The sequence below is a fragment of the Heterodontus francisci genome, chromosome 31 (genome assembly GCF_036365525.1).
Source record: "Heterodontus francisci isolate sHetFra1 chromosome 31, sHetFra1.hap1, whole genome shotgun sequence".
NCBI lineage: Eukaryota > Metazoa > Chordata > Chondrichthyes > Heterodontiformes > Heterodontidae > Heterodontus > Heterodontus francisci.
Window position 1 is genome coordinate 64,823,289 of NC_090401.1, and position 13,627 is coordinate 64,836,915.

Genomic DNA, 13,627 nt, shown 5'->3' on the forward strand with positions numbered 1-13,627 from the left:
TGGACCAGAGCCCCAATTTGTTACGAACTCAGTGAGACCATTAACGTTAAAATACAAGATATGAATCCTCAGACCAATTTAACAAATTACACAACATAAGTCTTGAAATGTAAAATTTTTTAACTAAAAAGAAATTCCCATTAACTAAATAATACTTTGTAAGTAGCTGATAACCCAAATTACAAAGAAAAGGTATTTTCTTTACTTATTAAAATACTTGAAAATCTCACAACACATTTAAATGAACATATACGTACACATGAATTAGGGGCAGGAGTAGGCCACTCCGCCCCTCGAGCTTGCTCCGCCATTCAATAAAATCATGGCTGATCTGACTGTAACCTCAAATCCACAATCCCACCTACCCCGATAACCTTTCACCCGTTTGCTTTTAGTGACTGGAAGCCAGTGTCCAGTGGCATACCACGGGGATCTGTGCTGGGTCCCCTATTGTTTGTCATTTATATAAACGACATAGATGACTATGTGGGGGGGTAGGATCGGTAAGTTCGCGGATGACACACAGATTGGCTGAGTGGTTAAGAGTGAGGTGGAGTGTCTTAGGTTACAGGAAGATATAGACGGGATGGTCAAATGGGCAGAAAAGTGGCAGATGGAATTTCACCCTGAAAAGCGTGAGGTGATACACTTTGGAAGGAGTAATTTTTTTTTTTAAGAGCTACAGCACTGAAACAGGCCCTTTGGCCCACCGAGTCTGTGCCGACCACCAACCACCCATTTATACTAATCCCATATTCCTACCACATCCCCACCTGTCCCTATATTTCCCTACCACCTACCTATACTAGGGGCAATTTATAAAGGCCAATTAACCTATCAACCTGCAAGTCTTTGGCTTGTGGGAGGAAACCGGAGCACCCGGAGGAAACCCACGCAGACACAGGGAGAACTTGCAAACTCCACACAGGCAGTACCCAGAATTGAACCCGGGTCGCTGGAGCTGTGAGGCTGCGGTGCTAACCACTGCGCCACTGTGCCGCCCAATGTGACACGGAAGTATTCAATGAACGGCCTGATACTGGTAAGTTCCGAGGAACAAAGGGACCTTGGCGTGTTTGTCCATAGATCTCTGAAGGCAGAAGGGCAGGTTAATAGGGTGGTGAAAAAGGCATGTGGGACACTTGCCTTTATCAATCGAGGCATAGATTACAAAAGCAGGGAGGTCATGTTGGAGTTGTACAGCACTTTGGTAAGGCCACAGCTGGAGTACTGTGTGCAATTCTGGTCGCCACGTTATAGGAAGGATGTGATTGCATTGGAGGGAGTGCAGAGGCGATTCACCAGGATGTTGCCTGGGATGGAACATTTAAGCTATGAAGAGAGGTTGGATAGGCTTGGGTTGTTTTCGCTGGAGTAGAGAAGACTGAGGGGTGACCTGATTGAGGTGTACAAGATTATGAGGGGCACGGACAGGGTGGATAGGGAGCAGCTGTTCCCCTTAGTTGAAGGGTCAGTTACGAAGGGTCACAAGTTTAAGGTGAGGGGCAGGAGGTTTAAGGGGGATTTGAGGAAGAACTTTTTTACCCAGAGGGTGGTGACGGTCTGGAATGCCCTGCCTGGGAGGGTGGTAAAGGCGGGTTGCCTCACATCCTTTAAAAAGTACCTGGATGAGCACTTGGCACGTCATAACATTCAAGGCTATGGGCCAAGTGCTGGCAAATGGGATTAGGTAGACAGGTCAGGTGTCTTTAATGCATCGGTGCAGACACGATGGGCCTCTTCTGCACTGTATTATTCTGTGATTCTGTGCTGATCAAGCATCAACCTCTACCTTAAAAATATTCAAAGACTCTGCTTCCACCGCCTTTTGCGGAAGAGTGTTCCAAACACTCACAACCCTCAGAAAAGTTTACCCCTCATCTCAGTCTTAAATGGGCGACCCCTTTTTTTAAAAAAACATTGACCTCTAGTTTAGATTCTCCCACAAGAAATATCATCCTTTCAATATTGATCCTGTCAGGACCCCTCAGAATTTTACATGTTTCAATCAAGTCACCTCTTACTCTTCCAAACTCCAGCAGATTCAAGTCTAGCCTGTCCAACCCTTACTCATAAGTCAACCCGCCCATTCCAAGTATTAGTCTAGTAAACCTTCACTGTACTGCCTCCAATAAATTTACATCCTTCCTTACATAAGGAGACCAATACTGTACACAATACTCCAGATGTGGTCTCACCAATGTCCTGTAACTGAAGCATAACCTCCCTTTTGTATTCAATTCCCCTCGCAATAAACGACAACATTCTATTAGCTCTCCTAATTACGTGCTGTACCTGCGTACTAACCTTTTGTGATTCATGCACTCGGACACCCAGACTCCACTGCATCTCAGAGCTCTGCAATCTCTCATCATTTAGAGCGGAGGTGTCAATTAGCAGGGGAACAGTTTAAGGTGATTAATCCATGTATTAGAGGGGACATGAGGAAAAACTTTTTCACCCAGAGAGTGGTGGGTGTCTGGAATTCACTGCCTGGTGGTGGAGGCAGAAATCCTCAACGCATTTAAAAGGTACCTGGACATGCACCTGAAGTGCTGTAACCTGCAAGGCTATGGACCAGGTGCTGGAAGGTGGGATTAGATTGAGTCAGAGTCAAACAGCACAGAAACAGGCCCTTTGGCCCATCGTGTCCATACCGGCCATAAAACACCTATCTAATCTAATCCCATTTTCCAGCACTTAGCCTTGTATGCTATGGCATTTCTAGTGCTCATCTAAATACTTCTTAAATGTTGGGAGGAAGGGTTCCTGCCTCTACCACCCCTTCAGGCAGTGCCTTCCAGGTTCCAACCACCCTCGGTGAAATTTTTTTTCCTCAAATCCCCTCTAAACCTCCCGCTCCTTACCTGAAATCTATGTCCCCTGGTTATTGACACCTCCGCTAAGGGAAAAGGTTTCTTCCTATCTACGCCCCTCATAATTTTGTATATCTTAATCAGGTCCCCCCTCAGCCTTCCCTGCTCTAAGGAAAACAACCCTAGCCTACCCAGTCTCTCTTCATAGCTGAAATGCTCCAGTCCAGTCAACATCCTGGTGAATCTCCTCTGTACCCTCTCCAGTGCAATCACATCCTTCCTATAATGTGGCGACCAGAACCGCACACAGTACTCCAACTGTAGCCTAACTAGCATTTTATACAGCTCCATCATAACCTCCCTGCTCTGATATTCTATGCCTCAGCTAATAAAGGCAAGTATCCCATGTGCCTTCCTAACCACCTTATCTACCTGTGCTGCTGCTTTCAGTGATCTATGGACAAGTACACAAAGGTCCCTCTGACTCTCTGTACTTCCTAGGATCCCACCATCCATTGTATATTCCCTTGCCTTGTTAGTCCTCCCAAAATGCATCACCTCACACATATCAGGATTAAATTCCATTTGCCACTGCTCTGCCCATCTTACCAGCCCATTTATATCGTCCTGTAATACAAGGCTTTCCTCCTCACTATTTACGACACCACCAATTTTCGTGTCATCTGCAAACTTACTGATCATGCCTCCTATATTCACATCTAAATCATTAATGTACACTACAAACAGCAAGGATCCCAGCACCGATCCCTGTGGTACACCACTGGTCACAGGCATCCACTCGCAAAAACAACCCTCTGTTTCCTGCCACTAAGCCAATTTTGGATCGAATATGCCAAATTGCCCTGGATCCCATGGGCTCACACCTTCTTAATCAATCTCCCATGCAGGACCTTATCAAATGCCTAACTGAAGTCCATGTAGACTACATCAACTGCTTTACCCTCATCTACACATCTAGTCACCTCCTCGAAAAATTCAACCAAGTTAGTTAGACACGATCTCCCCGACAAAGCAGTGACTATCCCAGCCTCTCCAAATGGAGATTAATCCTGTCCCTCAGAATTTTTTCCAATAGTTTCCCAACCACTGATGTTAGACTCATCAGCCTGTATTTACCTTGTCTATCCCAGATACCCTTCTTGAATAATGGTACCACATTCACTGTCCTCCAGTCCTCTGGTACCTCTCCCGTGGCCAGGGAGGATCTGAAAATTTGTGTCAGAGCCCCTGCTATCTCCTCCCTTGCCTAACATAACAGCCTGGGTACATCTCATCTGGGCCTGGGGATTTATCCACTTTTAAGCTGGCTAAAACATCTAATACTTCCTCCCTTTCAATGCTAATATGTTCAAGTAGATTGCAATCCCCCCTCCCTGATGTCTACACCTACATCAACCTTCTGCATAGTGAACACAGATGAAAAGAAATAATTTAAAACCTCACTCCCCAGCTCCACACACAGATTGCCACTTTGGTCCCTAATGGGCCCTACTCTTTCCCTGGTTATCCTCTCACCCTTAATATACTTAGAAAATGCCTTAGGATTTTCCTTTATCTTGCCCGCCCTGAATGGCCTCCTTCTATGTTGGAACGTTTGGTTCTATTTAAATAATATGCTTCTTCTTTTATTCTTCCTGCCAAAATGGACAACTTCACATTTTCCAGATCTTTGCCCACTCACTTAACCTATCTATATGCTTTTGTAGGCTCTCTACCTCTTGACAACTTACTTTCCTACCTATCTTTGTCTCATTAGAAAATTTAGCAACCATACCTTCAGTCCCTTCATCCTACTGTTTCCTGTTAGCTAGCCAATCTTCTATCCATGCCAATATGTTACCCCCGACACCACAGCTTTTATTTTCAGCAATAACCTTTGATTGGCACCTTATCAAATACCTTCTGGAAATCAAAGTACAGTACATTCACCAGTTCCTCTTTATCCACAGCACACATTACTTCTTCAAAGAACTCCAATAAATAGTTAAACAGGATTTCCCTCTCACAAAACCATGTTGACTCGGCCTGATTACCTTGACGTTTTCTAAGTGCTCTGCTATAAAGTCTTTCACAATAGCTTCTTACATTTTCCCTATGACAGACGTTAAGCTAACTGGTTTATAGTTTCCCGCTTTCTACCTCCCTCCCTTTTTGAATAAAGGAGTTACATTCGCCATTTTCCAATCTAATGGAACCTGCCCAGATCTAGGGCAGTTTTGAAAATTAAAACTAATGCATCAACTATTTCACTAACCACTTCTTTCAAGACCCTAGGATGAAGTCCATCAGGATCTAGGGACTCAGCCCATAACTCCAATTTGTGCAGTACCACTTTCCTGGGGATTGTAATTTTCTTGAGTTCACAGAAAGATTCACAGAATTGTTACAGTGCAGAAGGAGGCCATTCGACCCATTGTGGCTGCACCCGTTCTCTGGAAGAGCAGATCACTTGGTTCCATTCCCCTGCCTTCGCCCAGTAACCCTGCACATTCTTCCTTCTCAATTAACAGTCTAATTCCCTTTTGAATGCTTCAATTGAACCTGCCTCTACCACACTCTCAGGCAGCGCATTCCAGACCTTAACTACTCGCTGCATGATAAAGTTTTTCCTCATGTCACTTTTGCTTCTCTTACCAAATAGTTTAAATCTGTGCCCTCTCGCTCTCGATCCTTTCACAAGTGGGAACAGTTTCTATCGACTCTATCCAGACCCTTCTTGATTTTGAAAACCTCTATCAAATCACCTCTCAGCCTTCTCTTCCCCAAGGAAACAGTCCTAATTTCTCCAATCTAATTTCATAACTGAAGTTCCTCATAGAATAATCATAGAAAGTTAAAAGGCACAGAAAGAGGCCACTTGGTCCATCCTGTCTGTGCTGGCCGAAAAACGATCCACCTATTCTAATCCACCTTCCAGCATTTGGTCCGTAGCCCTGCAGATTACAGCACCTAAGGTGCATATCCAGATTCCTTTTGAATTAATTGAAGGTTTCTGTCTCAACCACCCTTTCAGGCAGTGAGTTCCAGACCTCCCCCCACCGCCCCACCCTCATCTCCCTTCTAATTTTCTTTACTTTAAATGCATGTCCTCATCACTGACCTCTCTGCGAACGTCAATAGGTCCTTCACCTCAACCCTAGAACCATTCTCGTGAATCTTTTCTGCACTCCCTCCAATGCTTTCACCTCTTTCCTCCAGTGCGGCACCCAGAACTGGGTGCAATACTCCAACTGAGGCCGAACTAGTGTCTAATACAAACTCAACATAATCTCCTTGCTCTTGCACTCTATATCCCCACTAATAAAGCCCAGGATACTTTATGCTTTATTAACTGCTGTCTCAACCTGTCTGCCACCTTCAATGACTTATGCACATACACACCAAGATCCCTCTGCTCCTGCAACCCCTTTAGAATTGTACCCTTTATTTTATGTTGTGTCTCCATGTTCCACCTACCAAAATGAATCATTTCACATTCCTCCTTTCCATTTCCTGATTTACAGCTATTCCTGGGATGTTACTTGCATCCTCTATAATGAAGACTGATGCAAAATATCTGTTCAATTCATCTGCCATCTCTTTATTTTTCCTTATTAATTCCCCAGATCCACTTTCTATAGGAACAATGCTCACTGTTAGTTTTCTATAGATATTTTAAAAAAAAGTTATCTTTTTCTATTTCTAGCTAGTTTTCTCTTGTACTCAAAATTTTCCCTCATTAATCTTTGTCATTCTTTGCGTTTTAAAAAAAATATTCTGTCCAGTCTTCTGACCTGCCACCCATCTTTGCGCAATTACATGCTTTTCTTTAAGTTTGATACTATCTTTAACTTTTTTTTTTAAAGTTAACCACGGATGGTGGGTCCACCCCTTGGAATTTCTCTCTCATTGGAATGTATCTATTCTGTGTATTCTGAAATATCCCCTTAAATGTCTGCCACTTCATCTCTATTGACCAATCCCTTCACCCAAGGTGCCAGTTCACTTTAGCTAGCTCTACTTTTATGGCCTCATAATTGCCCTTATTTAAGTTAAAAATACTAGTCTTAGACCCACTCTCTCTCCCTCAAACTGAATGCAAAATTCCATCATATGATCACTGCTCCCTCGGGGCACCTTCACAATGAGGTCATTAATTAATCCTATCTCATTGCACAATACCAGGTCTAGTATAGCTTGCTCTCTGGTTGGCTCCAGAATGTGCTGTTGCAAGAAACTATCCTGAAAACATTCTATGAACTCCTCATCGAGGCTACTTTTGCCCATCTGACTTTTCCAGTCCATATGTAGATTAAAATTCCCCCATGATTATTGCCATACCTTTCTGACAAGCTCCTATTATTTCTTCCTTTATCCCCTGTCCTACTGTGTGGTTACTGTTAGGGGGCCTGTACACCACTCCCACAAGTGACTTCTTTCCTTTATAACTTCTCATCTTGACTTGAACTGCTTCTACATCGTTGTTTCCTGAACCGAGGTCATCCCTCTCTATTGTGCTAATTAACAGAGCCATCCCCTCCACTTTTTCCAAGCTTCCTGTCCTTCCTAAATGTCATGTATACTTCAATATTCAGGTCCCAATCTATGTCATCCTGCAGCCATGTCTCTGTAATGGTTATCAGATCGTACTTATTTATTTCAATTTGCGGTATCAGTTCATCTGTTTCAAGTGCTACATGCATTCAGATACAGAGCCTTTAGTTTTGCCCTTTTATTATTTCTGTAACCTCTAGCCTTATCTGTTCATTTACTCTTAGATTTGTAATCTCGGTCCCTTTCTGTCATGGTCTGTTTATCTTTTCTGATATTAATACCTTTCTTTCTTGCCTTGTCTCTACTCTGATTTACCACATCTTCCCAAATTTGATCCCTTGACCCCACTATTTAGTTCCAAACTCTATTTCCCTAATTATGCGGCTCGCTAGAACACTGTCCCAGCACAGTTCAGGTGTAGACCGTCCCAATGGTACAGCCCTCACTTTCCCTAGTACTAGCGGCAGTGCCTCACAAACCGGAACCCACTTCTACCAAACCAGTCTTTGAGCCAGGCATTCATTTCTCTAATCTTATTTGCCCTATGCAAATCAATAATCCGGATAGAGAATTCCTCTAGCTGCTTACACTTTCTGCAGATATATGTTTGTACATTACACTGTCCTGTTAAATGGTGAAATCCTTTGCAGTTAAAACTCCCAAAGTCCTCCCAGTTGCAATGTGTTGGATCTCCCAGACATTTTCAAAAATCAATGTCCTCTTCAATCACTTGTCCGAGCACTTCCGACCTGGCCATCCATGAATCAGGTGATTCCTGCTGGTCTCCACAAGCTTCAACTTTTCGCAGCCTTTTGCTGCCTCAGGCTTCCAAGAGCAGGCGCTCCCTCTCGAGGCTGCCACCGCTCGTTGTCTTCCTTACTACCTGCTCTGGGGCTGCAACCACTGGGTTCCCTTCTTACAACCTGCCTGCCTTCAGAAAATCTGTTAAATGTACCTGGGCTCAAAAGTCAATAGCTTATTGCCCCTTTTCCAATATGCAAAGGCCAGAAGCTTGGTTTCACAGAGCCGCCTTGGCCTTCCATTGTTCCCAGGTGCTAATAGATGCTGCATACATTTGCAGTTTCAGAATCACTGACTTCTTGTGTATGACCTGAAAGTCTGGAGGGTGAAACCCATTATTCTTCAGGTGTTACCCCTGCGGTCTTTTTTTTAAAAGTTTATGATCTGTGTTCTCTGCTGTCCTGACAACCAAGATTTCTGTCTTGTCCTTTAGCAGAGTGGATGGGAGGTCACTTGACCTTCCCAACTCCATCCTAAATTTTTAAAAATCACAAACTTTCAAAAAAAATGTTACAAAGTCCAGCATTCATAAGCTAGCATATTAAACCCCAAATAGAATACAGTTAATAAATTAGCTAACAAAATAAGCATTATAATTTAAATTCAATGCCTCGGAATTCACTACAAAATAACATTGAATGCGAATAGAGGGGCAGAGAAAAATAAAAGAAACGCGCGTGAGGGGGAGAATAAAATAGCATTTTTCAACAGTCAACAAAAATGAAGAGTTGATCTGATAGAGGTCTTCAATGAAGGACGTTAGAAGTAGAGTGATATTAGTCTCAAAAGTCAGTAGAAATGAGGGCAAAGTTTAATACCAGCAAGAATTGAAGGGGAGGTTGGAAAAAAATTTGCACAGCAGTTAGAACTTGAAATGTTCTCCCGCTCAAGCAATGCTATGGGGAGTGAAGAGAGTGGAAATAGACTAAGTGCCCCATGTACAAGAAAAAAAATGTAGATCTCATAGGATTAAAGGACTCTTTCTACGTTATAATAGAAGGTTGCAAACAAAAACTTAACATTCAATAATAAATTAATCAATTCAGATCCGCAAAAGTCACCCATGTCATTATATAACTGATCTGGAGTCTGCTTGGTTGATGTCTGACACCAGACTAAAGATGACAAGTAGTTAACCAATGCGAAAACACATCTTAATATATACCAATTGTTCACATTGACATTCAATGTGGGATCTATGCAATTCTATGGCCACTGTTGTATACCTTGATAGCTTGAAGTTACTTTGAGCAAGTCCCTGCTCTAATATTAACAGAAGTTTAACAGATGAGAGGTTTTGAAATTTTCTGCCCCACTGTATAATGTTGCTTGAAACTCTACAGTACAGATCTATTAATGTAGACCAGATAATGATGTAATTTGAGGGTACTATACAAACATTAACTTCACATACACAATTACTTATGGAAAAGATGAAATAGTACATCAATAATGCTTAGCTCAACTCATCACCAGCATCCTGGTACTCTACAACACCTGTATCTCTGCCCACTGAGTGACAATACTGCAGATTCAGCTTAAACCAAAGCCATGCCAAGTACTCCATGTCACAGCTTCCTCAAGTCAGATGCTGCTAACATCTAAGCCAGGAATGCAGTATCTGCTGCAGCCTCACTTCAACTTTCTTATCTAATTTAAGTCCAGAGTACCAGCAATAAAGTTGCACACATCATTTTGCCTGTTGTAGAGCACATTACAGTGAGCAATGAGGGAGGACTTAGCATCTGCACTGCACAAAATTTTACTTATTATGTGGAAATTGATTTTGGGAAGGTGCAGGAACATAAAAATTAATAGCACACAAGCAAGTTAAACAGATTGTTTTAATCTAAGTCAAGAAAGTCGGACTAGTGAACATAAATACAAGTTAATAAAACATAAACTTACAACAATGATCAGGAATGATACCTTTACTAAATGACTGTTGGAAATATATCGTAATCCAGGTAACAGTATTGCTATTACTCAAACTACAATTAGATGAGATGATGGGAACACTATTATACTAGAGGGATGAGCTTTGATGGGCCAAAAGGCTTATTCTCCTCTGACTTTGCATGGAAGTCAAGCCCTGTACAATGTACATACATGCTAACCAATTTCTGGTTGAACAAGGTATTTGTTGGTTAATGCTAGAAATACTCAGCAGGTCTGGCAGCATCTGTGGAGAGAGAAGCAGAGTTAACGTTTCAAGTCGGTGACCCTTCATCAAATCTGGCAAATGGTAGAAATGTAACAGGCTTAAAGCAAATAAAGCAGGGGTGGGGCAAGAAATAACAAAAGGCAAGGTGCTGATAGGACAGAGGGTCACAGAGAATAACTGACCAGAAGGTCATGCAGCATGGGTCATGATGACTGTATCGGTGCTGTTTCCTGCTCCCATCCCAAACTGGAAAACTTTATCAACTTTGCTTCTAATTTCCACCCTTCTCTCACCTTTACTTGTCCATCTCTGACACTTCCCTTCCATTCCTCAACTTCTGTCTCCATCTCTGGGGACAGGCTGTCTACTAATATTCATTACAAGCCCACCGACTCCAACATCTACCTCGACTACACTTCTTCACAACCTGCCTCCTGTAAGGACTCCATTCCATTCTTCCAGTTTCTCCGTCTCAGACGCATCTGCTCTGATGATACAACCTTCCACGACAGCTCTTCTGATACGTCCTTTTTCCTGCACCGAGGATTCCCCCCCACTGTGGGTGACAGGGCCCTCGACTGTGCCCGCCCATTTCCCGCACCTCTACCCTCACCCCTTCCCCTCCCTCCCAGATCCGCAACAGCATTCCCCTTGTCCTCACTTTCCACCGCACCAGCCTCTACATCCAAAGGATATCCTCCGCCATTTCTGCCACGTCCAGCGTGATGCCACGACCAAACGCATCTTCCCCTCCCATCAGCATTCCGAAGGGATCGTTCCCTCCGCGACACCCTGGTCCACTACTCCATTACCCCCAACATCTCGTCCCCTTCCCACGACACCTTCCCATGCAATTGCAGGAGCAGCAGACTCGGAGGGCGGAGTTCCAGAGCGATGAGTATATAAAAAAAAACTTGCCTCGGGGATTCTCGGAACAGACTCGGAGGGCGGAGTTCCGGAGCGGCGAGTATATAAAAAAAAACTTACCTCGGGGATTCTCGGAGCAGACTCGGAGGGCGGATTTCCGGAGAGGTGAGTTTACAGAGTAAGTTACCTCGGGTGGGAAAAAAAAACTGACAAAGTGACGTCACAGGAAAGCTGTGATCTGATTGGCTGGTAGGGAATCTGTACCAAATTTGAATAAATGATAAAAATTGATTAAAACACTAACTAACTAATTAATAAGTAGAGTAACTAAACCAGAGGGAGGAGATTACTCTACATAGACAGCATTTAATATTTATTGTAGAAATCTAGCACGAGGGACCACATAGTGAAGTGCATCATAATTTAGTAAGGATTTAATAAGTATTTATTTATTTTATATCAATTAACTAATTAGTGATAGAAATGTCAGTTACAGGGGTGAAGTGCTTCACCTGTGAGATGTGGGAAGTCCGTGACACTTCCAGCGTTCCGGAGGACTACATCTGCAGGAAGTGTACCCAGTTGCAGCTCCTCACAGACCGCATGGATCGGTTGGAGCGGCAACTGGATGCACTTAGGAGCATGCAGGTGGCGGAAAGCGTCATAGACAGGAGTTTTAGAGAAGTGGTTACACCCAAGGTGCAGGCAGATAGATGGGTGACCACTAGAAGGGGCAGGCAGTCAGTGCAGGAATCCCCTGTGGCTATCCCCCTCTCTAACAAGTATACCGTTTTGGATACTGTTGGGGGGGATGGCCTATCAGGGGAAAACAGCAGCAGCCAGAGCAATGGCACCACGGCTGGCACTGTTGTTCAGCAGGGAGTGACAAAGCGCAGAAGAGCAATAGTTATAGGGGACTCGATAGTCAGGGGCACAGATAGGTGCTTCTGTGGACGTGAAAGAGACTCCAGGATGGTATGTTGCCTCCCTGGTGCCAGGGTCAAGGATGTCTCTGAACGGACAGAGGGCATTCTGAAAGAGGAGGGTGAACAGCCAGAGGTTGTGGTACACATCGATACCAATGACATGGGCAGGAAGAGTGATGAGGTCCTGCAGGGGGAGTTTAGGGAGTTAGGTAGAAAGTTAAAAAACAGGACCTCTAGGGTTGTAATCTCTGGATTACTCCCTGTGCCACGTGCCAGTGAGGCTAGAAATAGGAAGATAGTGCAGCTAAACATGTGGCTGAGCAGCTGGTGTAGAAGGGAGGGTTTCAGATATCTGGACCATTGGGATCTCTTCAGGGACAGATGGGACCTGTACAAGAAGAACGGGTTGCATCTAAACTGGAAGGGCACTAATAGCCTGGCTGCAAGGTTTGCTAGCGTCACTCGGGAGGGTTTAAACTAGTGTGGCAGGGGGGTGGGAACCAGAGCAGTAGGACAGCTAGTGAAGTAAATGAGGAGGACATAGTAAATAAGGCCAGTAGGACTAAGAGGAGGAGCAGGCAGGGAGATGTTGCTGAGCACAGCGGGACTGGTGGTCTGAAGTGCATTTGTTTCAATGCGAGAAGTATAACAGGTAAGGCAGATGAACTTAGAGCTTGGATTAGTACTTGGAAATATGATGTTGTTGCTATTACAGAGACTTGGTTGAGGGAAGGGCAGGATTGGCAGCTAAATGTTCCAGGCTTTAGAAGCTTCAGGCGGGATAGAGGAGGATGTAAAAGGGGTGAGGGAGCTGCATTACTGGTTAAGGAGAATATCACAGCTGTACTGCGGGAGGACACCTCAGAGAGTTCATGCAGCGAGGCAATATGGGTGAAGCTCAGGAATAGGAATGGTGCAGTCACGATGTTGGGGGTTTACTACAGGCCTCCCAACAGCCAGCGGGAGGTAGAGGAGCAGATATGTAGACAGATTTTGGAAAGATGTAAAGGTAACAGGGTTGTAGTGGTGGGTGATTTTAACTTCCCCAATATTGACTGGGACTCACTTAGTGCTCGGGGCTTGGATGGGGCAGAATTTGTGAGGAGCATCCAGGAGGGCTTCTTGAAACAGTATGTAGATTGTCCAACTAGGGATGGGGCTATTCTGGACCTGGTATTGGGGAATGAGCCCGGCCAGGTGGTCGAAGTTTCAGTGGGGGAGCATTTCGGGAACAGTGACCATAATTCCATGAGTTTTAAGGTACTTGTGGATAAGGATAAGAGTAGTCCTCGGGTGAAGGTGCTAAATTGGGGGAAGGCTAATTATAACCATGTTAGGCAGGAACTGAAGAATTTAGATTGGGGGCAGCTGTTTCAGGGTAAATCAACATCTGACACGTGGGAGTCTTTCAAACGTCAGCTGATTAGAATCCAGGACCAGCATGTTCCTGTGAGGAAGAAAGACAAGTTTGGCAAGTTTCGGGAAGCTTGGATAACGCG

General features: G+C 44.0%; 1 protein-coding gene across 9 annotated transcripts in view; it reads right to left on the reverse strand.

Annotated features, from left to right (window-relative positions):
* LOC137347346 (importin subunit alpha-7) overlaps positions 1 to 13,627 on the reverse strand; it is a 238,812-nt gene that overhangs the window by 175,206 nt on the left and 49,979 nt on the right. The gene's annotated exons all lie outside the window — the stretch shown is intronic.